Source organism: Manis javanica, chromosome 15 (genome assembly GCF_040802235.1).
Source record: "Manis javanica isolate MJ-LG chromosome 15, MJ_LKY, whole genome shotgun sequence".
In the NCBI taxonomy this organism is placed as follows: Eukaryota; Metazoa; Chordata; class Mammalia; order Pholidota; family Manidae; genus Manis; species Manis javanica.
In genome coordinates this window covers 14,927,905-14,950,090 of record NC_133170.1, presented here as the reverse complement: position 1 = coordinate 14,950,090, position 22,186 = coordinate 14,927,905, and positions in this window count along the sequence as shown.

Here is a 22,186-nt window from a genome sequence, read left to right as displayed (position 1 = left end):
TGAATATGCAAGCAGACAATGGCCAGATCATATGTAAAAATGGAACTCTGGCCCATACAGTCTACAATCATTCCAAGAAATCAAGCCATCACCTATGATGACCAGTCCAGGAAGGCAGCCTGCTATCTGTAAGTCAGACTTGTAGGAAGTCAGACCACTCTCTATCTCGAGCAATAATAATTTTCATACCAATTGACTCTAAATAGCCAGGACTTGATTAATAACTATCAGCTTCCCTAATTTTTGTCTCTTCTTTCTGCTTAGGACCAACTATGACCCCTAACCCATGCAGGATGCCTGTTTATAGTTAGTTCACCTTACAGCTTCCTCATGCCTTTCATCAGGTCATATTTGGAAACCTTCTCTTTTTTCCGTTATATGAAGCTTTCCCACTCCTCTGCCTGCCATTAAGTCTCTACCAAAACCCAAGGATGGCAGCTGACTTCCCTGGTATGGTAAGCTCTGAATAAATAGCCTTTGTTCGTGCTCATTTGGGTGGTCTTTGTTTACTTCCACACCTCTAAGGATTCTCTGATATTTTGGTGCTAAAAATCTCTAAGTAACAAGAATCCTAATGATAAATCAGTGTGACACTAGCCCTGCCCCATCTGTCAGTGTCATTATTACAGCCCTGTTCCCAGGTTTTCAGGCTCATGGTGTTGGAGGCACCAGGGGTAGGGGACAGAGTCCAGGCCTGGAGGGAGGTCTGGCCCCAGCTCCTGGCTTGGACACCTCTGTGTTACTGTGACTGTGCCTCTGGGACTCCTCGTCCCTAAAGTGGGAGGAGTGCTGTCTGACAGCGTTGCTTTTTTGGATTGAAAAACATAATGTATGGAAGAGTAAAAGTCAATGCTTTAAGAGCTTTTTAAAATACTGTTTGCTTTTCTCATCTAGTACATACTTACAAAGCACATACTATGTGCCAATCACTGTTCTAATTTCTTGACAAGTAACAATCGCTTACTCCTCCTAACGTCCCTATGAAGTTTGTGTTAATATTACCCCCATTTTAAAGATGAGGGAATCTCCCACAGTGACACACCTAATAAGTATTTTGCAGTGAACTAGGGGTACAGTTTTCTCTTTGTTCTTCTCATGCCTTGTTCATTATGAATTCCCAGATTATCTATGAGAAATATGCTTTGCCCCCACCACTTTCTTTTAATTTAGCTCAACTTTGGCCCAGGTTCTACCAACTTCTGCTTAGGTGACCACCATATTCTAAGCTGGACTCCTCATTTATGGTCTCTTTTGTCAAATGGCAATAAAAATACCTTTTTTTTTTCAATTAAAGGTAACTTATCAGGTACTTCTCAAGAGTGTTCAATTACCCCTGTCTTCAAATTCCAAACTTCATACCCCAGACCTTCTAACAACTGAAACTAAAATGCATCCCGTGTGTATTATGTGGTAGGCTTTGTGCTAAACACCTTCTGTAGATGGACTCATTTACTCCCCAGTGAGTGGGTGCTATTAGGAGCCCCATGTTTCAGATGAGGATGTTGAGGCTGAGAGAGACAAAATAACTAACTAGTGGCTAGTGGATTTAGGATGAGTCGGTGAAGTCCGAGTCCAGATTCCTCACTTGTGTTTTCTTTCTGCCTCACTGCTATTTGCTTTGTGTTGATTAATTTTGTGTAAAGCTACTTACTTTATTTCCTATCCTACTCTTTTAATTCTGTTTTGTGTGTATTATGTTTCATTCCCGATTTCCTTCTCCTCAATCATTTTCCCTTCCTCTTAATCAAATCAAAATAGCTATGATCTCAACTGCTTTGTGAATGACTTCTTCCCAGGCTAATGCTTTGATGCATTTTCCCCCCAGTCTTTTATCATTTAACTTATATCTGACTTCAGAGGCACTTTCTTTTCTTTGTATCTCCTCTCACTTGTCTGTGGCACAGAAAATAGTAACATTAGGAAAACCCCTACCAAGCATGAGAATATTTTCATGAGTCCTAGCAGTTTTAAATTCAGTGTTCCAAATTTATGCCTATTCCCGATATCAAGAACTGAGAGTTCTTTTTGTAACGATGATGCCAAAATACTACCATTAACTTCTGTGAACTCTTTTTCCTATGAAGGAGAAAAGGAGAAATGTGGCTTCTTTTCTAATTAGGTTCATATCTTTATCTTACTGATTGCCTGAACTTACATTTTGACATTCAACTAGGAAGAGCATACCATCATATACTCTTCCCTTGGCCCCCTTGTTTTATTGTTTTTACTTAGTATTGCATTCATTCTAGTCTATTTTGTATCCGAGCTCTATGTGTACCTCTCTCTTTTTTAAGAAAAGGCGATTGTATAGGTCTGTACTACCGATGTGGTAAGCACTAGCCTCATGTGGCCCCTCATCACTATGAATGTGGCTAGCCCTAATCGAATGTTCTGTAAGCCTGAAACACACTCCAGATTTTGAAGACTTGATAAGAAAAAAAAATGTAAGATATCTCATTACTAATCTTTATATTGAATATGTTGAAATGATGTTTTTGATAGATATGGCTTAAAAATATTTAAATTAACTTTACCTGTTTACTTTTTAAATATAACTACTAGAAAATTTAAAAGCATACATTTGCTTTCACTTATGGTTCTCATTATGTTTCTATTGGAGAATGCTGTTACAGATGTCCGTGATTGTGCAATTTTCAAACGTGCGTAAAATGTTGCATGGTATTTTCATACAATTGATGATGAATATTTGTTGAAATTGAGAAAGTAGATTGGGAGCTTGGTGAAAGTAAATGAGTGAATGTGTGAAAAGTAGCTCAAAGATTATGGTTAATTCCGGCTAAATTTTGCTGTCAGACTCTTGAGAATCTAGGTGTATTAAATAGAGTGAAGATGTGGGGGCAGCAACTTCAGTCCAAAAAAATGCACAGGGTTGGTAAGAAAGAAGGTGTGATAATGAACACATTCTTAATATAGTCAGCAAGTATTTATTGAGGCCCTACTAGATGCCCAGTCCTATTTTAAGCATCTGTGATACAAAAATGATTCTGATATCGTGCCTTCCAGAAGCTAGGGTGAGGGTAGAAATGACTACAATAAATTATTGTCCAATGAGGTACTTAGTCCAGGTAGATGATATTTGCTATATTGTTATATATGGAATACAGTGGAGTAAGCAAACTAAGTTTTAGAAAAACCTTGGGCAGCCAAATGACAATTAGATGAGAGTTTAATCATGGGAACGGGAGGTAACAGAGGTTGTCCTGAAGCTCTTACTGTTTGTTTTGCTTGGAATAGTTCCATGCGGCTTGCAACAGAAGGGAGGTCTGGAAGCATTATCTATGAGAGTTTTTAACTAACTGTTTATCAACCACACTTATGGCAACAGAAAATGTGTTAAGTGTGGATGACTAAGTGTGCATTTTAAGCACTGGCCAAACTTCTAATTGCTTACCAACAGGAAAACAAGTACCTGAAGGATATGCCAGGCATTCCCTCCATGTGCTTTGTATAGGTTTATTTGGTTTTGTTCTGGAGAAGAACCAATTTTCCAGTTAAAGTGGGCTCATCAACAAGTTCTGAGTAACTGCTGTGCATGCAATAACCAAATGTATTGCATCACTATTATATTTTCCAGAAGCAAAGGTGATGTCCTCAACTGTGTACTAGGCAACGGCTGTACCATTATCTCGTTTAGTTTTCTGCCCTTTCTAAATGCAACCTTTCATTTGGTGACATTTCCAAAGTAGTGTGTAGGGACCTTGTTCATGTGATACTCATTGAAATCACATGGTTAACATTTCTGTCCACTTCATTTCTGAGAACTTGATATAGAAAAAACACGTCGGCTTCTTTCAGAAGAGACACAAAGCAGAGATCTGGACCACTTGTGGGTCTTGAAGAGCTTCTGTGGCCTCATGCTTGGGTTGGTGTATCGTCCACAATGTCCTGACAAAACTAATATTGCCTGAATTGTGTTCTCAAAGGACTTTTCTTTGAATTCATAGTTCTGAATCCAGAGCTATGGTCCCATAGAGCCATAATCCAGGGGAGGGAAATTATTTTATTGACTTAACTGATACACAGAGTTTCTCTTAATACATTTTCAATTCAACAGAAACAGTTTTATGGCCTAGTATATACTTTTTCACGTTATTCATGTAATCCTCAGGAAAATTCTATAAAAGAGGTACTATTATCCCCACTTAATGAAAGAAGCTGAGCTCCAGAGATGTGAAATCATGGCCCATTGTTGCCCAGATAAAACATGAATTTCTTATTTGATTTCAGGACTTTGGATGCTAAAGCTAATGCCTTTCTTCTGTGCCATGGAACCACTCACTAATTTCAGGGGAAGGAGGACTGCTTAAATAAATCCTGACTCATGTCATTCATCTTCTTACTAACCTGAATATGGCATTTAACTTTTCAGACTCCTTAAAAGAGAGAAAACAAATTGCTTCTTTGAGAGAAGAATGCAACATTTAAAAAATCCCCATTTTTAGAGTATGGAGTGTAGTGTTTAGAATACTACACTGAAAAAATTCAGGAACAATAACAATATGGGATGCAACTTAATACAGATTTACTTTTCTGCAAGAACATACACACACACACACACATCCTACTGCTTTCAATCTGAATCTTATATAGCAGTTTTTAAAAAATTGCAGTGCTTAATACACCAAAATAAGTTATTCTGAAATTGTATATACTAAGCACATCAGATTTCTCTAGGAAGCATGCAAAAGCTACAAAATTTCTCTACCATTATATTCACCAGAATAGCCCCAAATAGTTGCTTCTTGCCTTTGGCACCTTTCCAGTTTCTATTTAAGTGTTCTTGTTGTAGCTGGAATTTCTGTCCCCACCAAATGATACCCATATGTCTCCATCTTAGTGGATCTTTTCTCATGGAAAAGAAGTGCACCACTCAGCTGTCATTAGTAAGGGTTTATGAGTAGAGTTTTCAGTTAAGTAAAATAATCATGGGACCAAAGGTCTGGTTGAAAAATTCAACAAACATTTATTACATTAAAAAAAATTCAGGCTCTGAGATGATAAGCCCTTGGGAAACAAAGCTATACAAACCTTGGATCTTTCCCTTTGTAGGTCAAAGTGTTGTGGGTGGAGAAAGAAATGAAAACAAATAATATATGGTAAACACAAAAGACATAGCTGAGAAGAGGGAGTCATTAATTATAGAGGGAAGATTGAGAGGATTCATCAAAGGCTTCACAGAAATATCATCTAAACCACAGTTTGAAAGATGATTGTGAGAAGAGAATTCCAGATGGAAGGAAATAATGGACAATAGCACTGGGACTGAATATAGCATTTGGATGTAAAACCCAAAGGAATAAATCTCTAATAACTTTTAGGTGACCTAACTCTTGAGAAGTAGCTCTCTTTCAGTAGGTTGGGTTGTGTTTTTCCACTCAAGTCCCCTCAGACAGTTTCTGATTAACAAATGAGATGGTACAACATACTTTGCAATATTCAGCGGGAATTTTACAAGACTAAATTTGTTTCTACTTAAACATTATCAATATACATTTATTGTGTTTATGGAATATATCACATTCCAAAATAGGAATTAGCCTTATTTAGGCATTCTTTATGATGTTGCTATTGCACTCACCAAAATATCTCCAGATTATCTGTTTAAGAAAAAGTAAATTAATTAGCCATTGCTGCAGTGAGAGTAAATACCACCTTGATGGATCTCAACGGTGTCTCTGAAGGGGAAATCAGAAGAGGAATATTTATAAGGATTGAGGTCTTGGCTCATGTTCCTTAAAGCAGAATCTTCTAAGACGGGGAACTGGTTGGGCTTGGAGGAAGTTTGTGATATAATAGATAATAGGCTTTCTAAAAAATAGGAAAGATTAAAGGAGAATGTCCACATTCTTACCAAATATTAAGAAAGTATGGCTTACTCAGCAATTTACATGAACTTATTTATGTATCACAAATACAAAAAACCTCACAATGGAGTTCTAAAAATATCTTCCAATTTCTCATGGTTAGGAACTGGTAATACCTTTAGCCAGCTGGGCTGAAGCAATTCTCAATGATCTGATCAGTTGGTTTCATGTTTTCTTCTTGTGTTACCCGGGTTGAGCTTATTCTGTGCTATTTGTACCGGGTTGCTCTGGCTTAAACATGGTCTGGCTGTGATCAAGGCACATTTTACTATTTACAGATAATTCTCAGGATGTAATGGCTTGAAGATTAAGTTTTCAATGCAGCGTCCTAAACATCTTAAACATATGTTTAAATGCACCCATTACTCAAAACTGGCCAAATTTCCTCCCTGGGGAGCCAGAGGCAACTGTGTTCTGACTATTATCTCAAGTTCTGTTGTCTCTGCTCTGTCACTGAGAGTGAATTTCATATTGTTGCGTTGTTATAATTTCTTTAAAGATATTTTAACACTGACAGTGTGATATTGAATGTGTATTATCTATTCCTTAAGGGCGACTAAACAGCATTTAGAAAATCTATTCAGGAATATACCCTGCAATTAGGCTGGATTGAAAGGTTCTATTCAAGTGATTCTTAACTTTGTCTGTGTATTGGAGTCACCCAGGGAGATCTGAAAAATGCTGATGACTTGGTTCCACCCCCTGTAACTCTGATTTTGTTGATGTGGGGTGTGGTCTGGGTGCTGGAATTTAAAAACTCTCTGGAGGGGACTCTAACATTGAGAACCCCTGTTCTAATCAGACCCCAGTAGTCAGAAGCTTGCTAAGCTCAGCTGGTTTTCTCTGAGGTCAGCTCTAGAGTATTTATAAAGTAGCGTAAGTTAATTTAAAACTTATTTTTAATGGATGGAATGAGTGATACTCAAGACATGTTGACTGGCTAGAAATGATAGAGCCACCTCAGCCTGGTGCAAACAGGATCTAAGAGTCTAATGGCCTGAGCTACCTCCACCCTGATTCTAAACTCTGTCAACCTCATATCCCAAGATCTTTGGAGGAACCTGCTACCTGATACAGCTAAATGCATGCCTTCTATTAGAGAATCTATTATTTATGCAAAGTGCTTCTTTTCAAAATGCCAAAAAGGGCAGAGGTACTTCGTTGAACATACAGAACAGTCTGTATGACTGTTCTCATGGCTGCTTGCTAATTAATGTTGGTATATGCTACTAAATACAGATGAAGACCTGCTTTCATTGTAACATACATCCCAGAGGTGAGATGACTGTGAAAAGACCCGGGTAGCTCTCCCCTCTAACTCCTGGAGATTACTGGTATCCACCCACCACACCCCGAACGGCTGTGAGCACATTAGTTTGGCAGTCTGCAGTACAAGCCCTCTTTCGGTGGAAGTAGTTTTCAGGTTAACTTGCATCCACAATAAAAATTCCTTATAAGCAGTGGAGGCACCGTGAAACTGGAGCTTCTCATGTAACACTATTAAAGACTACTTTGGCTGAGTTTTTATAATATGTTATTTGGACTTTCTACTTTCCCAATGATCCTACCCTGTTACTGGGAGAAATGTCATAAAAATCTAACATAGAATCCTAGTCCTATTTTTGTCAATGTCATAAGTTTATTGAATTATCATCAACAGAGAATGAAATGCACAATTCTTCAATGTACAGTTCAACGTGAAAAATGAATATATCTGTGTAAACACACCCTATCAAGACACAGAGCATTTCCATCACCCCAGGAAATGTGCTTGTACCCCTTCCCGTCTAATGACCCCCTCACACATACACACACCAAGTAATCGCTAATTGATTTGTTTTACCTGATGTAGTACTTTGTTTAAGTGGAATCATACAGCATGCATTCTTTTGTGCCTGGCTTCTTTTCCTCAGCATAATGTTTCTGAGATTCATCTGTGTTCCTTTTTATTACTGAGGATTATTCCATAGAATAAATACCACAGTTTATCTGTTCTTCCGCTGATGGACACTAACTGATTCCAGTTAATGGCTGTTATGACTACAACACTATAAACATTCTTATACAAGTCTTTTCGAGGACATGTGTTTTCATTTCTCTTAGATGAGTACCTGTGGGGGGAATCATGCCATAGGGTGAATGTATGACTGTACCATTCAGATTTCCACTAGCAAGACATGAGAATCCTCATTGCTCGGCATCTCAATCAGTATTGTATTCAGTCTTTTTCATTTGAGCCACTCTAACGGATGTGTAGTGGTTTGTCGCTGGTCATTGTGACTTTAACTTCTATTTCACGACAATAATAATGTTGAACATCATGCTTATTGGACATTTATTTACTTCTTTGATGTAATTCCTTTGGCCTTTTATTTGGGTTGTTTACCACTTTGTTGCTTAATTTTAGAATATGCTTGTATACTTTGAATTCAACTCTTTTGTCATTTATATGAGTTGTGAAGATTTTCTCTCGATTTGTGGCTTGTCTATTTCTTTTCCATTCTATTTTTTTTGAAGAGGTATTGGATTTTTATTTTAATTGCCATTGGATCTATAGATTAATTTGAGAAGAATTGATATCTTAAACATGCTGAGTTTTTTAATCCAATTATATACCTCTGTTTAGTTCATTGTTTAAATTGACATAATTAACACACAGTATCCTATTAGCTTCAGGTATACATCAGAGTGATTCAATATTTTTATATATTATGAAATAATCCCAGGAAAAGTCTGTTTTTTCCTAATAGGTTTTATTTTATGAAAATTAGTTTTTAATTCTGATAAATAAGATATATCAGTTTTTTAATTTTATAGTTAGTGCTTTCTCTGTCTTATCTAAGAAACCTTTGCCTACATCAAGGTTGAAAGATATCCTTCTATATTTCTTCTAGAAGTGTTTTAATTTTAGCTTTTACATTTGATTCTATGAACCATCTTGAAGTAATTTTTGTATATGGTGACTTTGCTTTTCCCATTGAATTAATTGTATGCTGAGTAAGGAACTAAAAAGCTGGCTTGTACTCCTTTAAAAATCATTTGATAGTATATACATGAATTAGTCCTTCTCTTTTAATAAAAGTTTAATAGTCATGAAATAATACAGAACATGTAATTAGGTAATAAATTATGTACTATAGACCTTCAGCAATGAAAGTTTTCTTTTATTTTTTATTAACATAGTAGACAAAGGTCCTCTCATACACTCCTCAGTCTCTCATGAAAACACATAAAATAGCAACAAAAAGAAAATAAAGCCAAAGTAAAATGTTAAAATCCAGGTATTTAATACTACTTGAAGAGTTCTATGAAAATAATTTGTCTTGTTAATTTTTTCCCATTCATTGTACAGACACTTGGTAGATATTTTCATTCTGGAGATTCATGTATTTTGGTTATATAAGCTTATATGCTAATAACATTTTCTTGTATTATTTCTTTGATGATATTCTCCCCACCAACATTTTGTTCTCTTCTGGGTGATTCTGTTAGTTGTATGAAATATCTCCTAGGTTAATAATCCTCATTATTAAATTTTCTCTTCCACTACCTACCTACTTAAATGGCTTTTTGTTGTACTTTATGATATTTTCAGGACATTATTATCTAAATCTGCTTTGACTCTTAGAGGGCAGAAATCCAACTTTAAAATTTTAAGAGCTCTTTTTCAAAATTATCCTTCTTTTAATAACCGTGCTGGTGTCCCATTTCATTGGTAAATAGCCTCTCCTATTTATTACGACAGTGTTATGATGATTGTTGCCTGCACTGTCCTTGGACTGCAGTGTCTGTGTCTTCTTAGCCGCTTGCTTGTTCCATTTCCAGTTTGTTCATTTTCTTAACTATATTTTGAGTTGGATTATTTTCTCATATATTTAGTAATCCTTGGCTGTTGATTCATCTGAGTAAAGAACTAAAAAGCTGGCTTGTACCCTGGTAGCTTTCATTCTAGGGTAGTCAGATGGTTGCTTTGCCTTGTCATTAGGGGATCCCAAATGTTAGTAGCTGTAGAACTTTATTTCTATTTTCTCTCCAAAAGGCTCTTGCCATCTGCTGCCTGAAGACACCAGCCTAGCTGAAGTCATTCTGGAGCCAGGTGGGAAGGGTTGGGGAGTGACGCAGTGATTCAGAATGCAGACTCGGTCACCTGTTTGTGGCATGGCCTCTCACGCTGGCCTTTCTCTATGCTGGAAACTTAGGGCTATTTTTGTTAGGCTGTCCACAGAGTAAACTTTTGGTCTCTTGCTCTTCTTCCAAAACGTTTTACATTTTTGGCTGCAGATCTAACTGCTTCTTGTACAAAGTTTTGAAAGATTGCTTTATGCCATTTAATTACTTTTGTTTCCTATTGTGTCTGATGTTTGAGCTATTCTACATTGGCACCTATTGTTGTTATTCTGAGGTTCCCCAGGGACAATCGCCTGGCTTTTCATTGGTTTTCACTCTTTGTAGTCACTAAGTTTGACTCTTTTCTTCCTTGCTAAGCTATTGACCATTCTTTCATCCATTTATATATTTGCATATATCATTTGTATTTTATGCATGCATCCTTTGGTTTTATGTTTCTTCTTCCCTTCATTATTTTGGGACAATTCTTTGAGAAGAGATAAGAGTGAAAACTTTTGCTCTCCATTTTAGAACTATGCATCTAACTGACTTAGAAAAAGGGGGAAAAATTACCCTCTAAAACTAATATAATTACAGAAGAAGAAAAACACATATACTCCATTTCATTCCCTTTGTCAAACCATCAAAACCACTAAGATATTTGCTTCAAATCTTACGTGAAAGAAAAAGTCTGTAATCCATAAATGGAGATGAGTATCAATCAGACATTTCTGTTTCTGGTGAGTCCTTGAATGAGTGATACATATGGTGAGCATGAACATTTTAAGGGTCTAGCTATCAATAGAATGCATTCTTATTTCTGTCTACTTCTTGGATTAGATGTTTTGTAAGCCTGTTGCATTTTTGTGCTGTATTGCATATAGATAAGCATTCATATCACCTTTACTTCTTCAAAAATAAGTAAAAATTGTTACCTTCTTAGGATATTAAGTGACAATAAAGATTAATTCTATATTCTACATGTTAGTTCTATTTATTCAGTTTACACATGTCTATACTGAGACAACCACTTCAGAGACAAAAATCCCGTGGTTCCCAAGATTAATTTTATTTTCTAGAATGGATTTCTTGTTAGATCACATAATAAAGTAATTCTTGAGCCACTTCAAATATTTTTCCACTGTGTTGGAGACTTAGTATTTATCTTTCAAATATGCTATAAATCAGTTTGAATTAAAAAATACTTTTATGCTAACAATTAGATTTATTTTCACAGTTTACGAAAGGAAGAATTATTTTTATTTTGCTTGGAGATTTGAAATGCTAGTGGGAAGCTTGATTAGGAAACTGCTTATGAAAGTGATATGGGTAATAATTTTATTGATGCACCAACTCTGTTCTTCTTAGCCTATTGTTCATTAAGAGAGTTACCCAACTTTCAGGATTTCTTGAGATCCAAACCTGGCAGTGTCTTCTACAGATACTACCAGGAGCTAGTGGGTTGGGAGAAGAAGCAGATGGTTCTTGGAAACTTTTTGGAATGATGAAGAGAGGTAATAGCAATCCTTTAACTTTACAGGCTTCCACTATTGCTATCAAGCTCTGATCAGTCAAGATGGGAAGGTAAGCTTGGCACGGTAGTATTAAAAAAGCAGCAAGGCCAGCACCCTATACAGCACTACATGTTTTTTGTTCCCTGTTTCTTCTAATGCAGTTTCCTTAAAATGTTAGAAGGTAAAGTAGAGGGAACACCAGCATTGAACAGGAGACATTACAAATATGGCTGTGAAGATCCCCTGCTCCAAAAAACAATTAGGTCAGCCTAATTTTTCTTTCACGATGTAGGTTAAGAAAAAAGACTTCTGCCACAAAATGGCTGAATTCACCTTAACAAATTTGTGGTGGTGGATCATGAATATAACTGTGTCTGTAACTACAGTCATAAACAAAAAAATGAATTAGAGATTGGAGGTTGGATGTTTTAAGATGAGGAAAATCTACAACTAGAAATTTTCATGAATTCAAAAGGTTAAAACTCAGATTCAAAGTTTTAACTAAATTTAAGCTAAATTCAAAAGGCTTGCTAAACACTGTTAAAACTCATTATATATCATTTTATACAATTTTATGATAGATATTAATGGTGATCAATTTATTTTGCAAAGTAAAAGGAAAGAAAAATTGCTCAGTGGTCATGATGGCGCAGTTAGAAGGACTTACTGAAATTTTTTTAAGTTTAAGATGTTAGTACACCCAGCAAATTTCAGCAAATTATGAAAAGTTACTGATTCATCTTTCCAAGAAATAAAAAATTTTTAAAAAATGTTGTCACTGTTAAGAGAAATCCAATTAGTTAAATGTTTTACAGTAAATTTTGAGGGCTTTATTATATTTTGTTTTTGAGTGTGACACTACTTAGAGTACTGAATCAGCCATCTTTCTGCTGATTTCTTAAAGAAGTAAGAAATGTGCATTGATTTGAAATAAAGTTTAATTAAAGTCTGGCAACTTCATTGAATAGTTTTCCAACATAGTATGCCAAGCCATTGAATTTTGGAGAATGAAAAATACACAGCAGTAAGAAATCAATATTAGTTTATTATTATTTCACTGTGATATTTTTCTCTCTGTGAAAGAAATTTTTAGATGGCTCCATCTACCAGCACTGTCCATTAGAGCATCCAAGAAAGGGCAACCTTCCCTTCACCTATGGCACTGAAAATGGTCAAGAGCAGTTCTTAAGAAAATATCATAGACAAAGAAATTTAGAATCACATGAAAATTTATAGGCCATCTCTCAGCCAATGCTATGTCCTTCTTTTCCCTTCTAAATAAATGCACTTTACCCATTTAAGTGACAAAATACAAGGAATACTTTTGGTGCTTAAAGTTACTCTTACCATGTGCATTCTAATAAAGAGACCCAAAGAAGTATAACATGCTGACTCCTCTAAGGTTATAAATGTTATCCCTATGGAGAAATATCCCTCTTCCTTTCGAAGGCCTGCCCTTCATCTGTACTCTGTGTTTCATCTGTTTCTTGGTATCTATTAAATAGCCTCCTTTACTTAGACCTACTCACGTGCTCAGTCTCCTCTCATCATGTCTCATTGTCTTATTTTGTTTCACTGTTAAAATTCTCAGAATGATCCCTTCTTTTACACCTGTTTTATTTCCCTTCATTGTGAAATTCCTGCATTCTTGATCCTTTCTGCCAATATCCAGCAAAAACAGTCACCTAAAAGATACCATTTTCTGTTCATCAAACCAGTGACCACTTTTCTGCCCTTATCACATTCCAGTGTTCTGCAGCATGCTGTTACTAAAGGACATTCAAGTCCTACCCATGGCAAGTCCCAGAGCGGCATTGCCCTTTCACAGCCTGCCCTCCAGCTCCTCTCTCGCACCATCCCTGCACCATCTCCAAATCCCCTCCTACTGCAGGCCAGCCACTCCTGTCAGTTCCCGCACACGCACAGTTATGTCCTGCTGTTTTGCTGTCTTTATTGGGATGGCCTTTTCTTGTCCTTGACTCCCTTTTATGACCCTGAAATCTTATTTTATTCACCTTATTTATCTTTCAACTCAATTACCATTTTCTCCACAAACCTCTTTCCATCCTCTTCAGTTCAAAGTTAATGAGCCCTTTCTTGTTTATACACTTTCAGATATTGTATTTCATGCAGCTCTTCATGCATTTATTCACCATGCTGAGTCAGTATCAAGAGCCCATGCTCTTGCGAAAAAAAAAAAAACCCAGATGCTCAAAAAAGATTTTAAAACACAATGAAGCACTCTTGCAAGGGTATGCACAATTGTTCTGGGAGCATACAGGAAGGGCTGACAGAATTGTTTGGAGGAGCTCAGAAATGCTTCCTCAAAGAAGAAAACAAGAGTTGGAGTTTACCTAGCAGAAATATGGGAAAGGTTTTCCAGGGATTCATTCATTTATTCAAAAAACACATGGCACCTAATATGTGCCAGGCATTGTGGTGGACACTGAAGTTATCCCAAAAACCCAATGAGATAAAAACACCATTGGTCCCTTCTTTAATTTTTTCTGAAGAAGACAAAGAACATCAATGAAAAGATGTTTTTCTACCTTAATCAAGGCAAGCATATTGAATGTCTATTTTATGCCTTTCCTGTGCTAGAATTACATGTATTGGCATGTACGAGAAGGCATTCAAAAATAGTTGAAAAATTGAGAAAATGAGTGAATAATCTTTACCCATAAGCAGCTAGCAGTCCACTGGTGACTATAGGCATATATTTAAACAGTAACTACTTTGTGAAAGAAAAAAAGGCTAATAATAGCATGAACACAAAGTTCTAACCTAAGAACTTGAAAGTCCTAGCACTGAGAACCAGCCCTGGAATAGCCAGAGAAGGCCGAAAGAGGCCAGAGGCATTCCAAAGAAAAAGTATTCGTTTGTCAATTAAAGCATGAAGAGGTTCTTTAGAAGTAAAGGATCACATATGACATACTATATTCTGGGAAGGGTTGATCATTTAGCATGGCTGGAGCACAGGGGAATGTGTATGAAGATCTGCTGAAGATGCATTCTTGGCTGGTCTCGCCGTTGCTCATGGATCCAAGCGGCAGTGGTCTGTCCGCTTGCCCTGGAGCCCCAGATGGCAGGGGTAAAGGTTTTAAGGACAGTATGATCTCTCTATTTTGAAAAGATCAGTATGACTATATTGTGAAGACTAGGTTGTAAGCTGGAAAGGGAACACTGGGGAAAAGCAGTTAGGAGACACTTTTGCTCTATTTATGGAGAGATGCATGTGCAGTAGCCTGGGGTAAAACTATTGTGAATGTACGTAGGAGGTAAAAATCAACCAAGTGGTCGGTGTTGGTTTGGATGTGGGGGCTGAAGGTGAGGGAGATGGCGAAGATGTCTTAGTTTTTATGGCCTGTGGACCTGGATAGATGGTGATACCTTCACTGAGATGAAGCCTAGAGGGGAAGGAACTGATTGTGAAGACCTTAAATTGGGTATTGGGCATGCTGGTTTTAAGGTGTTTTCTGTATCCTCAGAAAGAAGTGTGGGTGTCACACTTCTTGACGGCGGTGCCTTTTGTTCAGAGACTAGCTTATGGTGGGCGTTCATCATAAGGGTTCCCCTGCCAGTGCTGATTTTGCCATGAGAGACCACTTCTGAGCCCTGGTGCTGAATTATGGTTACTCTACACTGGGACTTAAATATTTCTTCTATTTAAAATATTTTAGTTTCATTATAAAATATTAGTAGTTGAAGGGAATTTTCCCCTTGTCTTTGCTCTTGTTTTCCATTTACTTTGGTAAAAGAAGAAAATTAATTAGAAAAAGCCTGTTATAATTAGGCTATAAGATTATGATTTAATGAAGATTAATTAGTGAGGAAAAGAGAGTCAATAAGAAGTTGGGGTATAGTAATGAAGTATTTATTCCAGAGCTATATATACTTTTAACTAGTTTGACTCTCTTTCTCTATTTATAGCACAAATACAATAAGTAAGAAGCATAAATAATGTGGGATAAACAAGTTAGTGTCCCTCCAAAGTAAGGCAGCAGAGGTTTCTCAGTGTTACTGATTGCTTCTCTGTCAGGAATGTCAATCTTTTATAGATCCAGAGCCCACAGTTTCTAGTGACGTAGTTTGAAGATACACAAATAAAGCCAAACTAAGCCCAAGGAAATCAATTGCACAGAGGTATCTCCTGGTTGTTAATATTTGTTGCCAACAGTTGGTCGTGTGACTGCTTTTCTGGGCGGCTACATGGTAGCTGATGCAATGGCAGGAGTGCTGTGTTCTTACTGTGTACCCAGGAGCTACAGGGCACAGACATTACGCAGAACAGATGGCAGGAACTAAGTAAGATGGATGAAGTTCTGGGTAAGAGAATAGTGACTACGGTAAAATCATCACATGATTATGTCTGAGGAAACACTATATATAATGAGGATGCTGACTTCAGGAGCCACTGTTTAATAATGCCATCTATGTTCGTCACATCTTTCATCCACCCTCCTGCAAAATGTCTTCTTATACTAGGCAGCAAGTCTATCTGGTGCAATTATCTTTTCTTCACTAATGCCACAGGGAAGGGATTTTCTGCATACTTGGTGGAAGTACATATCTTGCCTTTTCCCGTCTGCTTTCCCTAGTATTCTAGTCCTATACAACCCTGCTGCTGTTCGCAAAAGGGGGAAGAGCTTTGACAAAGAGAGCCAGAATGATGAATGGCATTTAATTTATGCAACATTCAGGTAGGGAGAGTCCTCTGGGTAAATCACCATAGTAGCACTGCCCTCCCCCTCCATGATATGTTCTGCTTGGCTGCCTCAACTCCCTCTGAGAAGCTTGGCACTTAAGGCTATGTAAGCAGTGCACCAACTTTCAAATATTCATCATAACAATGGCCACAGGAAAACAAAAGAAGATAAAAATGGAAGGAGTCGTCCGGACAGATAGCTACTCAGAATCAACCAGGAGAAACTGGAGAATTGAAGGGATTTAGAGGCCTGTTTGGAATTAGGGATTTACTCCCACCGTGGTTAATAAAATGGATGTGAGCCATGTGTTGAGCGCTGGAGTGCCATTGATTGATTGGCTTTTAGCCCACATGGATTTCAGGCCCTCCCCCTGCTACTCAATAAAACCAAAGAAAATTATTTTATTTCACTGTAGAAAAATAATAGTTTATCCTCTTTTATAAAAAAAGGAGCTGATGAATGTCACTGACCTATGTTTTTCTTTGTAACTGACATATCCACTCATTTTCATATTGTAAATTGTTAACCATCCAGGAAAGTTTTGCCAGGGATTAGAATCAGAACAGACAGCAAGTACCCAACTGTGAGTACTGAAGACTTGTCAGATAATTTGGGCCTGTCTGCAAAGACGATTTAGGGTAAAGAATCTATTTTACTCATTTTCTAATAAGGAGAATATTCTGGCTGTGAGACTCAGCCCTTAATAACCAAATAAACACATTAATTAACGAAGGTCTTTATTCTGAGCTGAAAAGATTTAGTCTGTCATACTATGTGCAATAATTTCACTTATAATTAAGGTCACCAAAGAATCATCAGTTCAGTGAAGAATTACAAATGCCTCGTATGCTGACTTTCTTACTTTAATTTATTGGTGAATATAAATGAATATTGTCGTGATAAAAACTGCTTGGGCATATCCGCACTGACATTTTTTTTTTTTTGATAGGAGCAGTGCTTAGGAAACTTGAACTTTGGGAAACAACTTAAAGTCTCAGTTTAATTTTTAAACTTAGACTATATGTGTATACTGTTGACTTAGAATCCTTTGCCTGTCATATGAAATAATGTTTAGTCCACAGGGGCAGAGAGTATATAAATATAATTCATTTTCTCATGAACTAAAATAACAATTAATCTCCCACTCTATAACACAATTTGACTATTTTCAGATCAAGGAAGTTACCTGTTGGCTCCCCTCTTATTCTTTTAAATCCTTCATATACACTCCTTAGAAAAATGACATTTTCAGGAGAGGTAGAAAAATTTCCCTGGGAAAATAAAAACAATGTGCAGTTATCATGTGGGATATTTTATATCTGTTTATACAGATAAAGAACTGTGAGCAAAAAAGAGGGACACAAGATAAGGCTATTTTAATAACATAACAATAGAATCGGGTACACTAAGGGTTGAAATGGAGCAGGATGGCATCGGCCTCACCCTAGCTCAGGTCACCCTTACCTCTTCCCTGGACTATGATACCTGATTTCTGATTATTTCCCTGCTTCCACTTCTGTCTCTCTCCTGTACATTCTCTACTACAAGCCAGTGATTCTTTTAAAAACTGCAAATCTGATCTGATCATGTTGCTCCCCACTTCTCACCCCTTCAGTGATTTCCCACCATGCTTAGAATAAAACTCAAGCCCCTTCCCATTCCTGCAAGCCCCCCATGGTCTAGCTCCTAACTGCTTCTGCAGTTTCATCTCTAGTCCTTCTCCTCTCTCTGGTCTCCCACTACTCTACTCTCCCACTTTCGGGACTGCCCCAAGCCCCTTTCTCCTTAGAGTCTCATGCATATATTGGTTCCTTTGCCTGACTAGTCTTCCCCAAGTCAGCTTGTCTTCAAGGTCTCCTCTGCCAAAACTGTGCCTCCCATGAGGCAAATTCATGCCTCCTCATCTTCTCATCTTCCCACCGCCATTCATCTCTTTCTTGGTACTCAGTAAGATTTTATAGCTCTTATTGCAATTTTGTAATCATTGTATTTACAGGCATTTATTTTTTCCTCCCCACTAAACTATATGATCTCAGAGGGCTCATGCAGCCTTGATAAGAGGTAGTCAGAAAAGAGAGGAGAAGTAAGTAGTGCAGGAGAAGATGGCAGAAAAGAGCAACCTACACAAAATATTTGGTGATTAAATAGTTAGCTATTTTTTTTTTTGGAATGTGTTCAGTACACTCAATTTTAAAAGTGTGCTGATAGAATATATCACAGATTTAAAGATAGTTTAAAAAGTCACTGAATGTGTATTCTTGGGTTTCTTTTTAGCGATGGAAATATCAGAAATTAAAGCAAGTGAAAAGAAAATAAATAATTACCCAAGGCACATTCAAACAAAGTTCGAAAGAATCCAACACTGTGGATGCTTATCAGATTCAAATGTGCAAACTTCTGAGTTCAGTCATTGCTCACAATTAGGCTGACAGCAGAATTCCCAAACATTGTCTGACCACCATCTGGATCAACACTTTCAATCACTCTCTGGAATTTCATTTAGTGCTTCCAGGCATTTCAGTGGGTTACTTACTCATTTCTGCAATTCCAATTTAAAATAAATTGCAGAATCTGACCAGCAGAGCCTTTTAAAGGAATTTTCTCAGGGAAGAATAGGAGAAATGACTGTGCCATTTCTTCGTCTTTTTTAAAAGTCATATGATAAATACTCCATTGAATTTAGCATTATCATGTAACTGTTTGGCAAACATATGCTGTGTTCTCAGACTCACCACAAATAACTCTTGGGTTAATGCCAATTCAGTGGAGTTTTCACAGTAAGAAAAGAACTGTTAAAATGGTGCTTGCTGATAAACACGCAAGCTATTGCCCCTTTAGTTTTGCACACTAAAATTATTTATCATTGTGAAACATCTAAGAAAATATGCCAGATAACAATCCTGGGAATGTCTTGCTAAGTAGATGTTAAATATTTTGATAGTGTCTGGAGATATGATTTTAAAAAAAGTCTTTTTTAGTTGACTTTTAGATTGTCCTGTTTCACAATACAAGAACATTATTAGTCTTTTTAGTCCCTTTAAAAAGTTGGCCAAAATTACTTGTAGGTGTCAATAGTTGCTATTGTCTTTTCTCAGAAAGGAGTACCTGTTTCACAGAAACTTATTTCATGATTTGCCCTAATATTATTTTTCAGTTTATTTTGGTTGAACTAATTTGCTCTAGCTAATTGCTTAGGTTCTTGAACTGTGGTTTCTGACACTCTGTCTTCCTATATTGATCATCTTTTTCCATACTTGCCCCATAGCAATACCAGGTTTGAATATGTATCTCGTTTTGGTAAAATGTTTACTATATCCTTGCACTACCAGTGTCCCACCTTCCTCCAACCTAATTGGCTGACAGTATTTTCCAATGAGAGTTAATATTTAAACTTCTCAGCTAACATTCAAGATGTGTAGTTTCTTTTATCGATTTGCCCTTTAGCGATAGCTATTCACAAACCCCCAGCTTTAGATCAATATAAGCAATCCCTTCTGCTTCTATATGGTGTCTGGCAGCACTAGTGGAGAAAAGTCACACAACTGTGTGAATTGATGCCACTACAAATTTATGGTTTCCAGTCTCAGTAACTTAGCCCCGTAACTCAGGTCCATAATCCTTTTAACAATCTCTGGTCAGTTCCCATGCTCATTACCTCAGCGGGCATTCCAACTTTAACCACTCTTCTCACGCCCTTTCTGGTTCCCTTGGCCATGACAAATGACCTTGCTTACTACCTGAAAAGAGAAAAAAAATAATGGTCCACAAACTTTAGCTTTTACATTTTTCTGTCCTTCAATACAATTTCTATTTTGAGTCCCCGTTCTGCTAAAGTTTAGAAACAGCAAGTCCGGCTGCCTCCTTAGTTGTGACAGGTTGTGACTGTGTTGCACAGCAGATCTCTAGAATCGACTCGTCTTGTGCAAGTGGACTTTTATACCCACTGAACAGCAGCTCCCATTCCCCTCTCCCATCAGCCCCGGGTGACCACCATTCTCCTCTCTCGCCATGACTACTTTGGATGCCTTAGGTGGGTGAGGTCATGCAGATCCATCCTTCTAGTCTAGGGCAGTGTCTTCCAAGTTCATCCACGCTGTTGTGTATGACAGAAGTTCATTCTCTTTTAAGGCTGAATAACATTCTGTTGTGTATGTTTAGCACATTTTCTTTATTCATTTATTTCTTGATGGATATTTTAGGTTGTTTCCTTATCTCAGAAATAATGTCAATACTATATTAATATAGTCCAATGCCATTTCAACATGTAATAAATATTAAAAATTGGTTGAGGTATTTTATATTCTTTTTTCATTCTAAATCTCTAAAATACAGTGGCTTTTTTCAGTCCAAAAAAAAAAGGTAATAGTTGAACTTCTCAGCTAACATTCAAGATATGTAGTTTGTGACTGTGTAGTGTCTGGAATTATGTGTTGGGGGCAGGGGTGAAAGGAATAAAGGGCTTTCTGCCCTTTGCTGTCATCTGGTTACAGAGGCATCTTCGGAGCTGTGTATCCCCTGCCTTGTTGTTGCTCAGTCATTGGCATGGGCTTTTATTGAGATGTTTGTTTCTTTGAAGTTGGAGGCCATTCTACTACCGCAGTGCAACTCTTGGGCCACACTGGGGATTTATGTTTCCCCCATGCAGCAAATAGGAACGTCTGGGGGGTTGCCTGGGGCTCCATCAGCTTAGACCTGCAGTGCTCAACCCTGGCTGAATGTAAGGATCACCTGAGCAACTTTAAAGCTGCTGCTACCTGGGGCAACGGTTCTCAAAGCGGGGTCCAGGAGCAGCAGTATTCAGCTTCCCCTGGAGACTGATGAGAAGCAGAGATTCTGAACATATCCCAGACCTACTGAGTCAAGAACTTTGCGGGTGGCATCCAGAAATATTTTTATGTGTACAGCATCATGCAAATATTTTAAGAATCCTGGAGGTGATTCTAGTACCTTCTTGAGCTTGAGGGTCCTGCCCTAGATGAGGGTCTAAGTTATTAGTATGGATCTCAGGCGATTTCATTGATTCAAAGATCAGAACCCCGGGCCTTGCCATACTGGGCACCCATTTTTTTTTTTGGTTTTGCCACCTCCTCCAGATTCTCCTGGGAAAATGGGACATTGAGTTCTGATTTGGGACCCACACGCCCATCAGGGGATCTGCTGCCTCTCTGGATTGGCTAAGAAACAAGGTGTATCTATGTCCTCCCGTTTGCTTCTGACTCCTTTCCTTCTCCTCAGCTCAGAGAATCCTTTTCTTGTCTTGGAGAGTGGGGGTGAGGACAGGGAGTATCCCCCTTTCTCATGGTGTTTTTCTCCAAAATGTTTTTAATATAAGTCGTGAGCACCCCCTTTCTGTTCTCCCAAGGACCTGGGATTTTGCATTCAAAAGTCAGGCAGCTCTTGAAAGGAGAAAAGTTCTCTCCCCCATTCTCCCACTTTCTGTTGTCATATCACGCACTCAAGTATGCAGGAAAATAATTTTTTTCTGTATTTCAGTTAAATGTTTAATTTGTGCTTACAGTCCCTAAGGTGGTAAAAATTGAATCTCAAGTCAGTCAATTCGGGAATCCCTCCCGTACTTTGTGCTGGGCTGTACACAGGTTTTGTGCAGGGGAGGCGGGAAGAGGTAAGTTTCTGTGATGCTGGGTCGTCACTAGGATGGAGAGAGCAGCAAACCTGAGGGATCTGTGGGCACTGCTAACGCAGGACACGGCGGAGACATCAGGGTCTCAGTGGACACCTGCAGGATTGGTGAATTGAAGGCTCTGTTCTCTCACTTTTCTCCCCAATGTCTTGGAATTTATTAGAGTCCAGAATTAGATGTAACACCCTGAGAAACGTTGTATGTGGAGTCAATGAATTGAAAAATATTAAGCTTCTTTGACTCTTGGCTGATTCTAGAGCTTAAATAAAAAATTCAGTTAAATAAGAGAAAGGTGAAAACTATATTACCTGTGTTTCTGGGCAGACGTTTGTT